A 20,319-nucleotide genomic window follows, 5' to 3' on the forward strand; every position below is an offset into this window, starting at 1 on the left:
TAATGGGACCAAATGGGCAAAATCACACCACGTGATCTGGCGTCTCAAAGCGGAGGGCGGGGCAGATCTCCGGCGCACAGCCTCACGTGACCTGTTGGCGGGACTTCCATTTCAATTCTGTGGAAACAGACAGCCTGGGTTCCTGGTTTGGATCGTTCAATGCAGATTAAGTGAAGTCGACACATTTCTGACGAGCCCAGATAACTGGAAAATAAATGAGTAACTGGCCCTCAGTTCGGGGCTCACGGCCAACATCGGATCTCCCCGCTCGGGATCGGTCTCAATACTCACCGATGGGAAAGTGATATCTTCGGCCCGCAGACAGTGATCCCGACGGAAGAGACGAAAGTCTTTCGCGAACACACAGCCGACCCACTTCAGCTCTGAACGGAGAGGAAAACACCGTCCACCCGGAGACTGTGAACATGCGCGAAGAGATTGTTACATCATCGGGAGGCGGGGCCTCGGAAACAGACACGCAGATGCTGCCCATTTGCGGTTAAATGGGAGGGGCAAACGGGATCACGTGTCAGGATTGGCGACACCCCCTCTCCACCCGGGCAGAGACTCCAGCAACTCATTAGTCTGTGGAAAGAAGCAAACCTGCCGCTCACATCTCCTCTCACCTTAAATGTATAAGACATTTCAACCCCCAGGAAAATATATCGTCTTTCCACTCTATCTATTCCTCTCGTAATCTTATAACCGTCCATCCAGTCTCACCCCAGCCTGCGCCGCTCTGGAGAAAACAGCACAAGTTTGTCCAGCCTCTCGTTATAGCTCATGCACTCTAATCCAGGCAGTATCCCGGTAAACCTCTTCTGCGCCCTGTCCAAAGCCCCGACATCCTTCCGAGAATGGGGGCGACCAGAACTGTATGAAACACTTAAGATGTGGTCTAACTAGTTTTATAAAACTGTGTTAAGAACTGTGACGTTTTAGAAACGAACCAGCAGCAATGGAGTTCGCACTGAAGTCTGGTTTTGATGTTAAAACCACTCTTTTTATTAGTATCTACTTATAGTAACTTAATGAAATAAAGGAAAGTTGACAGTGTTAAGTGTATAAATGTGTACATATAATTCCCAGACTATCGAGCCTGAGGGAACAAAGCTTAGAGTCTTGAGATGGTAAAGCAGGAAAGTTCAGTAATCCACGGAATAAATGATGGTAGAGAGATATTTGTAATCCAGGGTGAAACGTAGAGAAAAGGCCGTTACTTCAAAATAACCGCCGACGACGTTCTTATCCGTTGAATCCGTCCAGATATGAGTTATCAGCGAAAGTGACCTGTCACAGGAATACCGTCTTCCGGGGGTTGCCGCACAACATACCCAGGCAAGGGTTAACACAAGATATTCCAAAACTCACTCCTATGGATTATACGAAGTGACAGCCACTCACGTTCGTTGTGGTTCCGTGTACCGATGATCAACCCACTCTTGTGGGCATAGGAGAGTTCCAAGCCTCAGCTGCGACTAACTGAAGCGATCAGCTTTTCCAGTCTCTCTCTCTCTCTTTAGACTGGCCGACTGTCTGTCTGCAGATCGCTCTCTCTCTCTTATGGTTCAGTCCACAGTCAGCGCTGTCAGCCTGTGGCTGACGTCATAGTCCCGCCTCCTTGGAGTCTAAGATCCCTCTGATCATCGACACTGTTCAGGGTTTTGCATTTAACAGTGTACTGTCTCATACATTCGACCTACCGAGCTGCCAAGATGATCATCACTAATCAAATCTCACTGAGATTTCTCAGGTCCTGTTGAATTTATTGCCAAGTGCACAAGTACGGGAAGGTACAGGTACAGAGAAACACTGACTTATGGCAACATCACAGGCAAGTACATTCAGATAACACGCGGAACACAAATTATACGATTCTCTGTCGGTAACAATCTGTAAATAGGTTTTAATTCATTAACGATATATAAAATACATTGTGTCATGATCAATATTAAAATGTGCATTTTGTGTCAATAACTGACTTGGAAAAGTTGAATTTGGTCCCTGTTTCCATTCCTCCTGTAATCCACAACCAGTTCCTTTGTTTTTGTCACAATGAGGGAGAGGTTGTTTTCTTGACACCACTGTGTCGGGGTGATGACTTCTTCTCTGTCGGCTGCCTCGTTATTATTTGAGATTAGGCCAGTCAGTGTAGTGTCGTCAGTAAATTTAATTAGCAGATTGGAGCTGTGGGTGGTGACACGTCATGGGAATACAGAGAGTAAAGTAGGGGGCAATAAGACAGCCCTGTGGGGTATGTGTGCTGAGGGTCAGAGAGAGAGAGAGAGAGAGGTGAGTGAGCCCACACTTAGCACCTGCCGGCACTTCCCCTGCCTTGGAAAAGCAGGCCATGTACTCAAAGATCCTCACAACCTGGACATTCTCGCTGCAAACCCGCTCCCCCATCGGGGAAGAGATACAAAAGCCTTAAAGCGCGAACCACCCGGCTCAAGGACGGCTTCCTGTCTGTGGTTAGAAGCCAAATGAATGATAAAATGGACTCGACCTCACAATGTAACTCGACGTGACCCTGCACCATATGTCTATCTTCACTGCACTTTCTCTGCAGCTATAATGCTTTGTTACATTGTTGTTTTGTCATTTTCATTTTCCATTTTTAGAATCCTTTTTACTGGTACATAATTTTCTACAGCTATAGAATGAAACAAGACTTCAATAGATTAATATGTATAAAATTAATAAAGCTGAAGAAAAAAAAATAATCGTAAAATATAAAAATGGAAAATATATATAGGAAAAAGAAGGAAAAAAAGAACCCCATCTAACTCGGGGGGAAACCCACTAACAACAAAAAAGGGGAAAAACCCATTAGGAATCAACACCCCGGAGCAATACGTTTAACCATCATCTAAATATAAAAATTAAATCATCAATCGCCATTTCACATTTATGAAAAAATAAAATTGGAAGGAAACCATATAGCATTATTCAAATTAAATGATAATATTTGGCAAAGAACCCCATCTTCTCTCAAAATCGAATCGAGGATCAAAAGTTCTACTTCTACTTTTTTTCAAACTAAGACATAATATTCCTTGAGAAAACCATTCAATTAATTTAGGGGAAGAAATATCTTTGTATTTTAATAAAATAGCCCTTCTTGTCAGTAGTGTAACAAATGCAAATTACATGTTGATCTGAAGATGAAATACCCTGAATATGATGCGTAACTATTCCAAATAGAACAGTCAACCTATTAGGTTGTAAATTAATTTTCTGAGCTTTAGAACTTGTTGAAAATAAAGATTTCCAAAACGATTTTAATGATGAACATGACCAGAACATATGTGACAAAGTAGCTACTTCAGTTTTATATATATCACAGCACTTGTCTATACTAGGAAATATTTTAGATAGTCTCTCCTTTGTTAAATAATAACGGTGAACAGTTTTAAATTGAATTAAATAATGGTTGACACATATAGAAGAAGAATTTCCGTGTTTCAAAACTCGAAGCCAATCTTCATTAACAGAGGTCATAGTAAGTTCTCTCTCCCAATCTTGTTAATCTTTAGTGATAGGTTCTCTTTTTGTAACAAAAATAAATTATAAATTCTGCTAATGGAAACTTTCTCTAAGGGATTCAATTTCAAAATGGTATCTAACAAATCAGATTCTTGTAAATATGGAAACTTGGGTAAGCATTGTTGTAAAAAATGTCGAACCTGAACATATTGCAAAAAATGTATATGAGCGAGAGAAAATTTGTTAATTAACTCTTCAAAGGTCATCAATCGACCATCACAAAATAAATCTGTAAAAGAATGGATCCCTTTATTTTACCACAGGAGAAAAATGGGGTCAGTTGTTGAAGGTTTAAATGAAAAGTTTCGATATAAAAAACTAGACAATTAAATTGTTTCAAATTTTAAAAAAATTATGAAACTGAACCCAAATCGGTAGGGATTGATTAATAAACGGGTAAAGATATAAATGTGAAATTTTAGAGAGCTGTAAAGGTAATGGAGCTCCTAATATTGAAGTTAAATGAAATTGTTTAATAGCTTTTAATTCCAAATCAACCCATAAGCCAATATAAACAAAAACATAATTGTCTAACATTCACAGCCCAATAATACGGTCTTAAATTAGGAAGTGCAAGTCCACCATCTCTTTTTTAGATTTTTGTAAATGATACTTATTATTTCGTGGTCTCTTATTATTCCAAATAAAGGAAGAGATAAGAGAGTCAATTTGATCGAAATTTTTTTTACTTAAAAACATAGGTATACCAAACAAGGCAGTAAGGGGAATTGGGTCAAATTGGACCCTAAAAAGTTGTGAAAAGGTATGGAATACTTCCCGCCAAAACTTTTCAATTGTAGGGCAAAACCAAAACATATGAATTAAAGAGGCATCAGCAGAGTTGCATTTATTACAAAGTGGAGAAACATTCGGGTAAAAACTGGAGAGCTTCTGTTTAGAAATATAAGCTCTATGAACCACTTTAAATTGTAGAGGAGAATGACGAGCACAGAAAGATGATTTATTAACCCGTTTAAGAATTTTATTCCATCTATCATCAGAAATCTGACAATTTAGGTCATCCTCCCAAGCTTTTTTTATTTTATCTAAAAAGTCTTGTCTAGAATCAATCAACAAGTTATAGATACCGGTAATAGAACCATTAACAAAAGGTTTTAAATTTACAAGATCGTCCAGTAAATTTTTATCAGGACCTGTAGGAAAAGTAGCTCATTGGAAACGTAGAAAATCTCTAATTTGAAGATATCTGTAAAAATGTGATTTTGGGAGTGCAAATTTATTTGACAATTGGTCAAATGACCAATTACTGCCTTGACCCTTACTGCCTTGTTTGGTATTATTGCAAACGAAGATATAACTTTAAATAATCCTAACCTACATGTTTTAGTTTTTCCCTCTCCTTTAGCAAGGAGAGCAATCTTGCTTAAATGGAAGGAGTCTACCCTCCTACACATCTTCAATGGCTACGTGATAATATGTCGTATTTAAATTTAGAAAAGATCCGCTGCTCTGTCTTAAATTCGAAACAATCTTTTTATGATATTTGGGGTCCTTTCCTAAATTACTTTTCCAATTTATAAAGTTTAACAGTACACAGAATTTTATGTATATTTTTATCTTCACTTTTTAAGTGAATATGTTTTTTTTTCTAATTATCCATTGTCATCCATCAACTTTTTCCTTTGGTAGTTGGTAGGGGGTTGACTTTTTATATATAAAAAATTATTTTATGATGTATGACCTATCTTTAAATTTTTGACTACAGAGTGGTATACCTTTATGTGTTATGGTATAACATTTTGATCAATTTTATTACAATATATGAATGTACACAAGCTATGTTGAGATGTATCCATGTGTTGCACTCTGTAAATCTTTTTTTTCTTCTGAATAAAAATATTGTAAAAAGAAAGAAAAAGATAGGTATATTTTAGAAAATATATAAAAATTTAGGTAAAATTATCATTTTCACAGCATGAATACGACCTATTAAAGAAAGAGTAAGTGGATTACATCTAGAAAATAGTTGTTTCATGGAGTCGATTAAAGGAACTACATTCGCTTTATAGAGATCTTTATATTTTTTAGTAATTACAATACCTAAATATCTAAATGTATTAACAATTCTAAAAGGAATAGCATTATATATACTAACATGGATATTTAATGGAAACAATTCACTTCTATTCAAGTTAAGTTTATATCCTGAAAATTCACCAAAATCTTTAAGTACTTCCAAAAGATTAGAAATTGATTCCTCAAGATTTGAAATAAAAACCAAAAGATCATCTGCATAAAGAGAAATCTTATGTATGGTTCCATTCACAGAGGTACCAAGAATATTTTTACCTTCACGTAGTGTTATAGCTGAGGGCTCCAATACAAGATTAAATAATAAAGGGCTTAATGGACATCCCTGTCTAGTGCCACGAGAAAGTGAGAAAAAAAAAGACCTGCAGTTATTAGTAATGACAAGCTCAAGGACGGCTTCCTGTCTGTGTTTAGATAGATAGATAGATAGATAGATAGATAGATAGATAGATAGTAGATAGATAGATAGATAGATAGATAGATAGATAGATAGATAGATAGATAGATAGATAGATAGATAGATACTTTATTCATCCCCATGGGGAAATTCAACTTTTTTTCCAATGTCCCATACACTTGTTGTAGCAAAACTAATTACATACAATACTTAACTCAGTAAAAATATGATATGCATCTAAATCACTATCTCAAAAAGCATTAATAATAGCTTTTAAAAAGTTCTTAAGTCCTGGCGGTAGAATTGTAAAGCCTAATGGCATTGGGGAGTATTGACCTCTTCATCCTGTCTGAGGAGCATTGCATCGATAGTAACCTGTCACTGAAACTGCTTCTCTGTCTCTGGATGGTGCTATGTAGAGGATGTTCAGAGTTATCCATAATTGACCGTAGCCTACTCAGCGCTCTTCGCTCAGCTACCGATGTTAAACTCTCCAGTACTTTGCCCACGACAGAGCCCGCCTTCCTTACCAGCTTATTAAGACGTGAGGCGTCCCTCTTCTTAATGCTTCCTCCCCAACACGCCACCACAAAGAAATAAGCCAAATGAATGATAAAATGGTCTCGGCCTCACAATGTAACTCGACGTGACCCTGCACCATATGTCTTATCTGCACTGCACTTTCTCTGCAGCCATAATGCTTTGTTACAGTGATTGTTCTGTCGTATTTCAGCTCAATGTACTGTTGCAATGTATCGATCTGTGTGGATGGTACATCAGGCAAGATTTTCACTGTAGCTTAGTACGTGATAAGAATAAACAAATTCCCCATTTTAATTGTGTGGAAATATTAGACAGACTGAGCTTCTGCTCTGGAACCACAGAAGGAAACTGACCTGTTGTCATTTCTGTGGGATGCACATAAATAGAAAAGGCTTCAATCTCGCTTTCCGATCTGCGGGAACTGGGATCAGGTGACCGATGGTGGGTCTCCCATATCAATATCAGAATCAGGTTTAATAGCACCGGCATATGTCATGAAATTCGTTGTCTTTGTGGTAGCAGTAGAACCTAATTCAGAACAATAGATTTTAACAATTGTGATTTGAAATAAGAATATACATATCAAATAGTTAAATTATATAAATTGTACAAAAATAAAAATTAAAAAATGTAATAAACTATTTTATTTGTGTGGACTATTTGAACTGATTGTTGCCTTGGAAATTGTGGAGTGAAGCTTAACTAAACTGTACACTTTTATGAGAAGCTCAGAGAAATAGAAAAGGCTAAATTCTCACATAAATTGGTCAGACTCCCAGAAACATCGGCTGCACTTCAGCAGGTAAAAACAGTGGAATGAAACATGCTGAAAACATTGCAGGAGAAACATATTGTCCACCACAACGACAGGACGTGACAGATCCGGATCTCACTGCCTTGTCTGAACGGGGAAAGATGAAGCTACATGTACACGTAGAGCAGTGACCCGCAGATGCTGCAGATCTGCAGAAAAACGTGAACAGGAAACGGGATCACGTGACGGTGGAGGGTCTCCCACCCCCAGACAGATGTCCAGTTACCCACTACCCTGTGGAAGGAAGCAAACTTGCCGCTCACATTTCCTCTCACCTTAAATGTATAAGACATTTCAACCCCCAGGAAAAATATATCGTCTGTCCACTCTAACTATTCCTCTCGTAATCTTATAAACGTCCATCCAGTCTCACCCCAGCCTGCGCCGCTCTGGAGAAAACAACACAAGTTTATCCAACCTCTCGTTATAGCTCACGCCCTCAAATCTAGGCAGAGTCCTGGTAAACCTCTTCTGCGCCCTCTCCAAAGTCCCGACATCCTTCCGAGAATGGGGGTGACCAGAACTGTATAAAACACTCCAGATGTGGTCTAACTAGTTTTATAAAGCTGTGTTACGAACTATAACGTTTTAGAAACCAACCAGCAGCAATAGAGTTCACACTGGAGTCTGGTTTTGATTTTTTATAGGTTGTTTTCTTTTTAGTCATAGTGTTATGTCTAGTATTTATTTAATATTGAGATGGAGAGAAAGGTGTATTCGAGAGACCAACTACTTGCGCTGAGAAATGCGCAAGTCAGTGTTGCGCAACAGATCCAGATCCCGAACGAAATTAAACGGAGGTTCCGTGGCTCCAGGGCTGGAAAACTGCGCAGGTATAAGTGGACGGAGAGGAAGAAGAGTTATAAACCCGCTGTTCCTTCGGTCATTATGGGGAACGTGAACTCGCTGCCAAATAAAGTGGATGAGCTAGCCTCACTAGTAAGGAATGTTAAAGAATACAAGGAATGCAGTTTAATGTGCTTTTCCGAAACATGGCTGACGGCTAACATCCCGGATGTAAATGTAGAATTACCTGGTTTTACTACGGTAAGATTTGACAGAGATGCCAAAAAGTGTGGGAAGAAGAAAGGAGGGGGACTCGCTCTCTACATTAACGTAAGATGGTGTAACCCCGGGCATGTGAGTACAAAGATCTCCGTTTGTGAAAAGGATATTGAGCTGATCGCTGTGAGTATGAGGCCATATTACCTGCCTCGAGAATTCGCCAGCGTCATTGCGGTGATTGTGTATGTCCCGCCGCGTGCCGACGCAACGGTAGCGTGTGACGTCATCAGCTCCGCCGTTGCTAAGCTTCAGACACAACACCCTGAGGCACTGGTGTTAATTACAGGGGATTTCAACCATGTGACTTTGGACAAGACACTACCTGCTTTCTCCCAGTACGTGGATTGTTACACCAGGGGTAACAGGACTATTGACCTGCTGTATGCAAACGTACAGGATGCATATAGTGCATCCCCGCTGCCTGCACTGGGGAAAGCTGATCACAACCTGGTTTTGTTACAGTCAAGATATAAATCAATTGTGATGAGGCATCCCACTACCACACGCTCTTTCAGGAAGTGGACTCCTGAAGCTGAACAGGCCCTGAGAGACTGCTTCGGTACTACTAACTGGGATGTACTGCAAGGGGGGCTCTGTGGGGGCGTTGAGGAGGTCACTGAATGCACAACGGACTATATTAACTTTTGTGTGGATGCCGTTGTCCCTGTTAGAACTGTTCGCTGCTATCCCAATAATAAGCCCTGGATCACTAGTCACATCAAAGGCCTCCTAAACCAGAAGAAGAGGGCCTTTAAAGATGGTGATCGGTTGGAGCTTAAAAGAGTTCAGAAGGAACTCAGAGTACAGATAAGGGGGGCAAAGGAGCAGTATAGGAGGAAGTTAGAACAAAAGCTGCAGGAAAAAAGCATGAAGGAGGTGTGGGATGGGATGAAGATCATCACCGGATGTGGTGCAAAGCGGGGGGCAAACATAAGTGGAGATGTGGAGAAAACGAACCAGCTGAACAACTTCTTCAATAGGTTCGACAGCACAATCTCACCCTCACTGCAGAACTCCACACCAGGCTTACTTCCCTCACAGGAAAATATCCACTCACAGGAGACCTGGCCCACGCCCAGGTTTACAGCTGCACAGGTGGAAGGTCAACTGAGGAAGATCTGTACCAGCAAGGCGGCTGGACCGGATGGAGTTTCCCCACGATTACTGAGGGCCTGTGCGACTGAACTGGGAGAACCACTACAGCGCATCTTCAACATGAGTCTAGATCAGAGAAGAGTACCCAGACAGTGGAAAACATCTTGTATTGTCCCGGTACCGAAGAAACCACAACCAAAGGAGTTGAATGACTTCAGACCTGTTGCCTTGACGTCGCACGTGATGAAGACCATGGAGCGGCTGATAATACAGAATCTGAGGCCACAAACCAGGCACGCCTGGGATCCGCTTCAGTTTGCGTATAAGGAGAAGGTGGGAGTGGAGGATGCTATCACGTATTTGCTGCACAAATCACTCTCTCACCTAGATGGGGTCAGTTGTGCTGTGAGGATTACATTCCTTGACTTCTCTAGTGCCTTTAACACCATCCAGCCCAAGATCTTAAAGCACAAACTAACGGAGATGGGAGTAGACTCTCACATGGTGGATTGGATAGTGGACTACTTGACAGATAGACCTCAGTATGTGCGGTTGGGAGACTGTAGGTCTGACACAGTGGTCAGCAGCACAGGAGCGCCACAGGGAACCGTACTCTCTCCGGTCCTGTTCACCCTGTACACATCTGACTTCCAATATAACTCGGAGTCCTGCCATGTGCAGAAGTTCGCTGATGACACGGCCATAGTGGGTTGTGTCAGGAATGGACAGGAGGAGGAGTATAGGAAACTGATACAGGACTTTGTGACATGGTGCAACTCAAACTACCTGCGTCTCAATGTCACCAAGACCAAGGAGATGGTGGTGGACTTTAGGAGATCTAGGCCTCATATGGAGCCAGTGATCATTAATGGAGAATGTGTGGAGCAGGTTAAGACCTACAAGTATCTGGGAGTACAGTTGGACGAGAAGCTAGACTGGACTGCCAACACAGATGCCTTGTGCAGGAAGGCACAGAGTCGACTGTACTTCCTTAGAAGGTTGGCGTCATTCAATGTCTGTAGTGAGATGCTGAAGATGTTCTATAGTTCAGTTGTTGAGAGCGCCCTCTTCTTTGTGGTGGCGTGTTGGGGAGGAAGCATTAAGAAGAAGGACGCCTCACGTCTTAATAAGCTGATAAGGAAGGCGGGCTCTGTCGTGGGCAAAGTACTGGAGAGTTTAACATCGGTAGCTGAGCGAAGGGCGCTGAGTAGGCTACGGTCAATTATGGAAAACCCTGAACATCCTCTACATAGCACCATCCAGAGACAGAGAAGCAGTTTCAGCGACAGGTTACTGTCGATGCAATGCTCCTCAGACAGGATGAAGAGGTCAATACTCCCCAATGCCATTAGGCTTTACAATTCAACTGCCAGGACTTAAGAACTTTTTTTTAAAGCTATTATTAATGCTTTTTGAGTTAGTGATTTAGATGCATATCATATTATTACTGAGTTAAGTATTGTATGTAATGAGTTTTTGCTACAACAAGTGTATGGGGACATTGGAAAAAAATGTTGAATTTCCCCATGGGGATGAATAAAGTATCTATCTATCTATCTATCTATCTAAAACCACTCTCTTTATTAGTATCTACTTATAATATAGTAACTTAACGAAATAAAGGGAAGTTAACAGCGTTAAGTGTATATATGTGTAAATATTACTCCCAGACTATCGAACCTGAGGGAACAAAGCTTAGAGTCCTGACATGATAAAGTAGGAAAGTTCAGTAATACACGGAATAAATGATGGTAGAGAGATATTTGTAATCCAGGGTGAAACGTAGAGAAAAGGCCGTTACTTCAAAATAATCGCCGTCGAAGTTCTTATCCGCTGAATCCGCCACATACGAGTTCTCAGCGAAAGTGACCTGTCACAGGAATACCGTCTTCCAGGGGTACCACACAACATACCCAGGCAAGGGTTAACACAAGATATTCCAAAACTCACTCCTATGGATTATACTGACAGCCACACACATTCGTTGTGGTTCCGTGTCCCGATGATCAACCCACTCTTGTGGGCAGAGGAGATTTCCAAGCCTCAGCTGCGAGTAACTGAAGCGATCAGCTTTTCCAGTCTCTCTCTCTCTCTCTCTCTCTCTCTCTCTGTCTCTCTCTCTCTCTCTCTCTCTCACTCTCTCTCTCTCTCTCTCTCTCTCTCTCTCTCTCTCCCTCTCTCTCTCTCTCTCTCTCTCTCTCTCATCTCTCTCTCTCTCTCTCTCTCTCTCTCCCCCTCTCCCTCTCCCTCCCTCCCGACTGCCTGTCTGCAGATCGCTCTCTCTCTTATGGTTCAGTCCACAGTCAGCGCTGTCAGCCTGTGACTGACGTCATAGCCCCGCCTCCTCACGCCGGCGCTCTTAAAGAAACAGTCACCGTACGACCGCAGGCTCGTAACAGCCGCAACACAACTCACCGACTTTTGAGCCCAATGCTTCAACTGATAAAGATAACCATGCCATTTGCCTTCTTAACCACCCGATCAATCTGTGCGGTCTCTCTCAGGGAGCGATGAACCTGGAGTCTAAGATCCCTCTGATCATCAACATTGTTCAGGGTTTTGCATTTAACAGTGTACTGTCTCATATAATCGACCTACCGAGCTACCAAGATGATCATCATTAATCAAATCTCACTGAGATTTCTCAGGTCCTGTTGAATTTATTGCCAAGTGCACAAGTACGGGAAGGTACAGGTACAGAGAAACACTGACTTGTGGCAGCATCACAGGCAAGTACATTCAGAAAACACACGGAACACAAGTTATACGATGCTCTGTCAGTAACAATCTATAAAAATATGTTTTATGTCATTAACAATATTTAATATACATTGTGTCATGATCAATATTAAAATGTACATTTTGTATCAATAACAGACTTGGAAATGTTGAATTTGCTCCCTGTCTCCATTCCTCCTATAATCCACAACCAGCTCCTTTGTTTTTGTCGCAATGAGGGAGAGGTTGTTTTCTTGACCCCACTGTGTCGGGGTGATGACTTCTTCTCTGTCGGCTGCCTCGTTATTATTTGAGATTAGGCCAGTCAGTGTAGTGTCGTCAGTAAAATTAATTAGCAGATTGGAGCTGTGGGTGGCGACACGTCATGGGAATACAGAGAGTAAAGGAGGGGACTAAACAGACAACCCTGTGGGGTATGTGTGCTGAGGATCAGAGAGACAGAGGTGAGGAAGCCCACTCTTACCACCTGCCCGCGATCTGACAGGAAGTCCAGGATCCAGCTACACAAGGCAGGGTGAAGGCCGAGGTCTCTGAGCTTCTTGTCGATACTTCACGCCTTCGTATGGCTACTGCTCTGCCCATGACCGCAAGGAACTGCAGAGAACATCAGAGAAACAAGCCTCCCCTCCATGGACTCTTCCTACCCTTCCCCTGCCTCGGAAAAGCAGGCCATGTACTCAAAGATCCTCACAACCTGGACATTCTCGCTGCAAACCCGCTCTCCCATCGGGGAAGAGATACAAAAGCCTTAAAGCGCGAACCACCCGGCTCAAGGACGGTTTCCTGTCTGTGGTTAGAAGCCAAATGAATGATAAAATGGACTCTTCCTCACAATATAACTCGACGTGACCCTGCACTTTCTCTACAGCCATAATGCTTTGTCACAGTGATTGTTTTATTATTTTCGTTTTTCATTTTTAGAATCGTTCTTATTTGTACAAAATCTTCTACAGCTATAAAATGATACAAAACTTCAATAGATTAATATGTATGCAATTAATAAAGCTGAAAAAAACTGATCGTAAAATATAAAAATGGAAAAAAAAGAAGGAAATAAAGAACCCCATCTAATTAGGAAAAAAAACCCACTAATTACAAAAAAAAGGGGAAAAAAACCATTAGGAATCATCAACCCGGAAGGAAACCATATAGCATAATTCAAATTAAATGATAATATTTGGCAAAAGAACCCCATCTTCTCTCAAAATCGAATCGAGGATCAAAAAGTTCTACATCCTTTTTTTGTTCCAAACTAAGACATAACATCACTTGAGATAACCATTCAGTTAATGTAGGGGAAGAAATATCTTTCCATTTTAAGAAAATAACCCTTCTTGTCAGTAGTGTATCAAATGCAATTAGCATGTTGATCTGAAGATGAAATACCCTGAATATGATGTGGAACTATTCCAAACAGAACAGTCAATCTATTAGGTTGTAAATTAATTTTCAGAGCTTTAGAAATTGCAGAAAATAAAGATTTCCAAAACAATTTTAATGAAGAACATGAACAGAACATATATGACAAAGTAGCTACTTCAGTTTTACATCTATCACAGTGTTTGTCTATACTAGGTAATATTTTAGATAGTCTAACCTTTGTTAAATAATAACGGTGAACAATTTTATGAACGATTTGGATGAAGGCATAGAAAATAACATCAGCAAATTTGCTGATGATACTAAGCTGGGTGGCAGTGTGACATATGATGAGAATATTAGGAGAATTCAGGGTGACTTGGATAGGCTGGGTGAGTGGGAAGATACTTGGCAGATGGCGTTTAATGTGAATAAGTGTGAGGTTATCCACTTTGGGAGTAAGAACAGGAAGGCAGATTATTATGTGAACGGTATAGAGTTGGGTAAGGGAGTAATAGCAAGAGATCTCGGAATCCTTGTTCATCATTCACTGAAGGTGAATGAGCAAGTGCAGCAGGCAGTGGAGAAGGCTAATGGAATGTTGGCCTTTATTACAAAGGGAATTGAGTACAAGAGCAAGGAAATCCTCTTGCATTTGTACAGAGCCCTGGTGAGACCACACCTGGAGTATTGTGTACAGTTTTGGTCTCCAGGGTTAAGGAAGGACATCCTGGCTGCAGAGGAAGTGCAGCGTAGATTCACGAGGTTAATTCCTGTGATGTCTGGACTGTCTTACGCAGAGAGGTTAGAGAGACTGGGCTTGTACACGCTGGAATTAAGGAGATTGAGAGGGGATCTGATTGAAACATATAAGATTATTAAGGGATTGGACAAGATAGAGGCAGGAAATATGTTCCAGATGCTGGGAGAGTCCAGTACCAGAGGGCATGGTTTGAGAATAAGGGGTAGGTCATTTAGGACAGAGTTAAGGAAAAACTTCTTCTCCCAGAGAGTTGTGGGGGTCTGGAATGCACTGCCTCGGAAGGTAGTGGAGGCCAATTCTCTGGATGCTTTCAAGAAGGAGCTAGATAGGTATCTTATGGATAGGGGAATCAAGGGATATGGGGACAAGGCAGGAACCGGGTATTGATAAGGAATTGATCAGCCATGATCTCAAAATGGCGGTGCAGGCTCGAAAGGCCGAATGGTCTACTTCTGCACCTATTGTCTATTGTCTATTGTCTAAATTGAAATAAACAATGGTTGACACATACAGAAGAAGAATTTACATTTTTTCGAAACTCGAAGACAAACTTCATTAACAAAGGTCATATTAAGTTCTCTCTCCCAATCTTGTTTAATCTTTAGTGACAGGTTCTCTTTTTGTAACAAAAATAAATTATAAATTCTGCTAATGGAAACTTACACTAAGGGATTCAATTTCAAAATGGTATCCAACAAATCAGATTCTTGTAAATATGGAAACTTAGGTAAACATTGTTGTAAAAAAGACGTTTCACCTGAACATATTGCAAAAAATGTTTATGAGCGAGAGAAAATGTGTTAATTAACTCTTCAAAGGTCATCAAGCGACCATTACAAAATAAATCTGTAAAAGAATGGATCCCTTTATTTTTCCATAGGAGAAAAATAGAGTCAGTTGTTAAAAGATTAAATGAAAAGTTTCGATGCAAAAAACTAGACAACTTAAATTGTTTAAAATTTTAAAAATTTACGGATCTGAACCCAAATCCGTAGCGATTGTTTAATAACCGGGTATAGATTTAAATTTGGAATTTTACAGAGCTGTAAATGTAATGGAGCTCCTAAAATTGAAGTTAAATAAAATTGTTTAACAGCTTTTAATTCCAAATCAACGCATAATGATTTTTGGTTCATATAACCAAAAACATAATTGTCTAATTTTCACAGCTCAATAATACAGTCTTAAATTAGGAAGTGCAAGTTCACCATCTTTTTTAGATTTTTCTAAGTGATACTTATTAAATCTTGGACTCTTATTTTTCCAAATAAAGGAAGAAATAAGTGAGTCAATTTGATCGAAAAATGTTTTAGTTAAAAAGATAGGTATATTTTGGAAAATATATAAAAAATCTAGGTAAAATCATCATTTTCACAGCACGAACACGACCTATTAAAGAAAAAGTCAGTGGATAGCATCTAGAAAATAGTTATTTCCTGGCGTCCATTAAAGGAACTATATTCGCTTTATAGAGATCTTTACATTTTTGTTAGTAATTATAATACCTAAATATCTAAATGTATTAACAATTCTAAAATGAATATCATTATATATACTAACAGGGACATTTAATGGAAACAATTCACTTTTATTCAAGTTAGGTTTATATCCTGAAAATTTAGCGAAATCTTTGTGTTTCCAAAAGATTAGGAATTGATTCCTCAAGATCTGAAATAAAAACCAAAAGATCATCTGCATAAAGAGAAATCTTATGTATGGTTTCATTCATAGAGATACCAAGAATGTTTTTAGCTTCACGTAGTGTTATAGCTAAAGGCTCCAATATAAGTTTAAAAAATAAAGGGCTTAATGTACATCCCCGTCTAGTGCCACGAGAAAGTGAGAAAAAAAAGAAGAGCTGCAGTTATTAGTAATGACAAGCTCAAGGGCGGCTTCCTGTCTGTGTCTATAAGCCAAATGAATGATAAAATGGTCTCGGCCTCACAATGTAACTCGACGTGACCCTGCACCATATGTCTATCTGCACTGCACTTTCTCTGCAGCCATAATGCTTTGTTACAGTTATTGTTCTGTCGTATATCAGCTCAATGTACTGTTGAAATGTATCGATCTGTGTGGATGGTACGTCAGGCAAGATTTTCACTGTAGCTCAGTACGTTATGAGAATAAACAACTTTTCCCTTTTAATTACGTGGAAATATTAGACAGACTGATCTTCTGCTCTGGAACCGCAGAAGGAAACTGAACTGTTGTCATTTCTGTGGAAAGCTAATATATGGAAAAGGCTTCAATCTCACATTACGATCTGCGGTAACAGGGATCAGGTGACCGGTGTGGAGTCTCCCATATCAATATCAGAATCAGGTTTAATAGCACCGGCACGTGTCATGAAATTCGTTGTCTCTGCGGCAGCAGTAGAACCTAATTCATAACAATAGATTTTAACAATTGTGACTTAAAATAAGAATATACATTTTAAGTAGTTAAATTATATAAATAGTACAAAAATATTTTTTTTTAATGTAATAAACTATTTTAATTGTGTCGGAACTATTTGACTGACCGGGTTGTTGCTTTGGAAGTAGTGGAGTGAAGCTTAACTGAACTGTACACATTTATGAAAAGCTCAGAGAAATACAAATGGCTAAATTCTCACATAAATGGGTCAGACACCCAGAAACATCGGCAGCACGTCAGCAGGTAAAAACAGTGGAATGAAACATGCAGAAAGTATTGCAGAAAAAAACATATTGTCCACCACAACGAGAGGACGTGACAGATCCGGATCTCACTGCCTTGTCTGAACGGGGAAAGATGAAGCTACACGTACACGTAGAGCAGTGACCCGCAGATGCCTGCAGATCTGCAGAAAAAATGTGAACAGGAAACGGGATCAGCTGACCGGTTTGGTCTCCCACCCCAGGCAGTGACTACTCTGTGGAAAGAAGCAAACTTCCCGCTCACATCTCCTCTCGCCTTAAATGTATTAGACATTTTCAACCCCCAGGAAAAATATATCGTCTGTCCACTCTATCTATTCCTCTCGTAATCTTATAAACGGTCCATCCAGTCTCGCCCCAGCCTGCGCCGCTCTGGAGAAAACAACACAAGTTTGTCCAGCCTCTCGTTATAGTTCATGCCCTCTAATCCAGGCAGTGTCCTGGTAAACCTCTTCTGCGCCCTCTCCAAAGCCCCGACATCCCTCCGAGAATGGAGGCGACCAGAACTGTATGAAACACTTCAGATGTGGTCTAACTAGTTTTATAAAACTGTGTTACGAACTGTAACGTTTTAGAAACGAACCAGCAGTAATAGAGTTCACACTGGAGTCTGGTTTGATGTTGAAGTCCCCTTCTTTATTAGTATCTATTTATAATATAGTAACTTAACGAAACAAAGGAAAGTTAGCAGTGTTATGTGTATATGTGTGTAAATATAATTCCCAGACTATCGAGCGTGAGGGAACAAACCTTAGAGTCTTGAGATGGTAAAGTAGGAAAGTTCAGTAATCCACGGAATAAATGATGGGAGAGAGATATTTGTAATACAGGGTGAAAAGGACGTTACTTCAAAATAACCATCGACGAAGTCCTTATCCGTTGAATCCGTCTACATACGAGTTATCAGCAAAAGTGACCTGTCACAGGAATACCGTCTTCCAGGGGTTACCACACAACATACCCAGGCAAGGGTTAACACAAGATATTCCACAATCCACTCCTATGGATTATACGAAGTGACAGCCACACACATTCGTTGTGGTTCCGTTGTACCGATGATCAACCCACTCTTGTGGGCATAGGAGAATTCCAAGCCTCAGCTGCGACTAACTGAAGCGATCAGCTTTTCCAGTCTCTCTCTCTCTCTTTAGACTGGCCGACTGCCTGTCTGCAGATCGCTCGCTCTCTTATGGTTCCGTCCACAGTCAGCGCTGTCAGCCTGTGGCTGACGTCATAGCCCCGCCTCCTCACGCCGGCGCTCTTAAAGAAACAGTCACAGTACGACCGCAGGCTCGTAACAGCCGCAACACAACTTCCCGGCTTTTGAACTCAATACTTCAACTAATAAAGACAACCATGCCATTTGCCTTCTTAATCACCCGATCAATCTGTGCGGGTCTCTTTCAGGGAGCGATGAACTTGGAGTCCTCTGATCATTAACACTGTTCAGGGTTTTTGCATTTAACAGTGTACTGTCGCATACATTCGACCTACCGAGCTGCCAAGATGATCATCACTAATCAAATCTCACTGAGATTTCTCAGGTCCTGTTGAATTTATTGCCAAGTGCACAAGTACGGAAAGGTATAGGAACAGAGAAACATTGACTTGTGGCAGTATCACAGGCAAGTACATTCAGATAACACACGGAACATACGATTCTCTGTCAGTAACAATCTGTAAATATGTTTTATGTCATTAACGATATGAAGAATACATTTTGTCATGATCAATATTAAAATGTGCATTTTGTGTCAATAACAGTCTTGGAAATGTTGAATTTGGTCCCTGTTTCCATTCCTCCTGTAATCCACAACCAGCTCCTTTGTTTTTGTCACAATGAGGGAGAGGTTGTTTTCTTGACACCACTGTGTCGGGTGATGACTCTTCTCTATATGCTGCCCCGTTATTGTTTTGGGATTCGGCCGATCAATGTAGTGCCGTCAGCAAATCTAATTAGCAGATTGGAACCCGCCACTGCAGCCCCACAGTGCACTATGTACTGATTGCAAAGCCACGAAATTGCATGTGAATAGCCTCCCCTCCCCCAACTCCACTCTTTCTGCGTCACCAGCAGACTGGGACATCTCACATCTCGCTGCCTCCGCCAGGACATTAAACTGTGAACAACTGTGGTCAGGGACTGATCTCTGGGGTACTCCAAACGCTACCTCCTTCCAGTCTGAAAATGACCCACTCATCCAGGACACACACTATCGGCAGTTTATCGATCTCCAACGGAAAAGCCTAATCACCTACTCCTGAGGGTCAATACCATTGCTGACTCTGAGTTTACCACCGTCAAATGCCGGGAGGGACATAATAATCAGAAAGTCTCTAGTCACAGCCGTGTAAATAAAATGTGATCTCAGTGGGTGTGTGGCGCATGCTCAGAATGGGAAGGAGACAGACAAACTGAGTCAAGTCACAGACTGATGAAGGGGAGGAATAATCTATTTTGATACAGAGAGGGAAGCGGAGAGTTTGATATTGTGCATGATGCCGGAACTGTGGCCAGTTAGAAGATGAAATCTTGTTCCTCTAAATTGTTTTGAGATGTGACAGTGTTTTAATTAGAAGGCACCATGGAGACTAAAATTATTTCAGTTGAAATGTTGTCCTTCACCCACTGACTTGCTTTGTAAACGTTTAGCAGTGTAGGAAAGTCAAAGGATTTGTGTATGGGAATCACAAACACAACAGCACGTTAGTTCCGCTGTATCTGTCAGTTCACCAGCGCTTGAATGCCGCCGATCCTTGAATGTGGAGGCGGAGATGTTGGAGAAGACAGAGCCTCACTCGCTGCAAGGAGAGCTCGAACACGTGACCATGTCCGTGATCTGATTGGATACATTGTCATGACCTCTATAGCAGTGTGACATCATTCACTGGCTCTCATTTTGGAAGGGATTCAGTCGGCCATCGCAGATACACCAACAGCTTCGCACTGGGAAGAGGCCGTTCACCTGCTCCGTGTGTGCGAAGAGACTCATTCAGTTAACCCACCTTGTGATGCTCCGGTGAGTTCACAATAAATAGAGGCCACATTTCTGTCCGGAGTGAGCAAAGAGTTTTACTCAATCATCCCAGCTGCTGCAACACCAGCAACTTCACATCAGGGAGGAAGTTCAAATCAGCTCCGTGTTAAATGTTTCACCATCACGGTGACTGAAGGCAGCTGCAGGTTCATGAGGGACTGTTACTGTCAGATTCTGCAGTTCTTGCGGCTGCTCATCGCACCCAGGACTGAACCCTGGTCACTGAG

The 20,319-nt window shown here is 41.0% G+C and overlaps 1 protein-coding gene across 6 annotated transcripts in view; it reads right to left on the bottom strand.

The window, feature by feature from the left end:
• LOC140722119 (uncharacterized) overlaps window positions 1–20,319 on the bottom strand; it is a 1,111,870-nt gene that overhangs the window by 846,055 nt on the left and 245,496 nt on the right. For 3 of the 6 annotated variants that reach the window (XM_073036920.1, XM_073036919.1, XM_073036917.1), the window contains exon 1: window positions 292–510. The exons of 2 other annotated variants lie outside the window; for them this stretch is intronic. The gene's annotated coding sequence lies outside the window, so the exon portion shown is untranslated. Of the gene's footprint in view, window positions 1–291; window positions 513–20,319 lie in introns of those variants that run through there. One more of the 6 variants, XR_012097535.1, reaches the window with a different exon arrangement.

Source organism: Hemitrygon akajei, unplaced genomic scaffold (assembly GCF_048418815.1).
Source record: "Hemitrygon akajei unplaced genomic scaffold, sHemAka1.3 Scf000069, whole genome shotgun sequence".
Lineage (NCBI taxonomy): Eukaryota > Metazoa > Chordata > Chondrichthyes > Myliobatiformes > Dasyatidae > Hemitrygon > Hemitrygon akajei.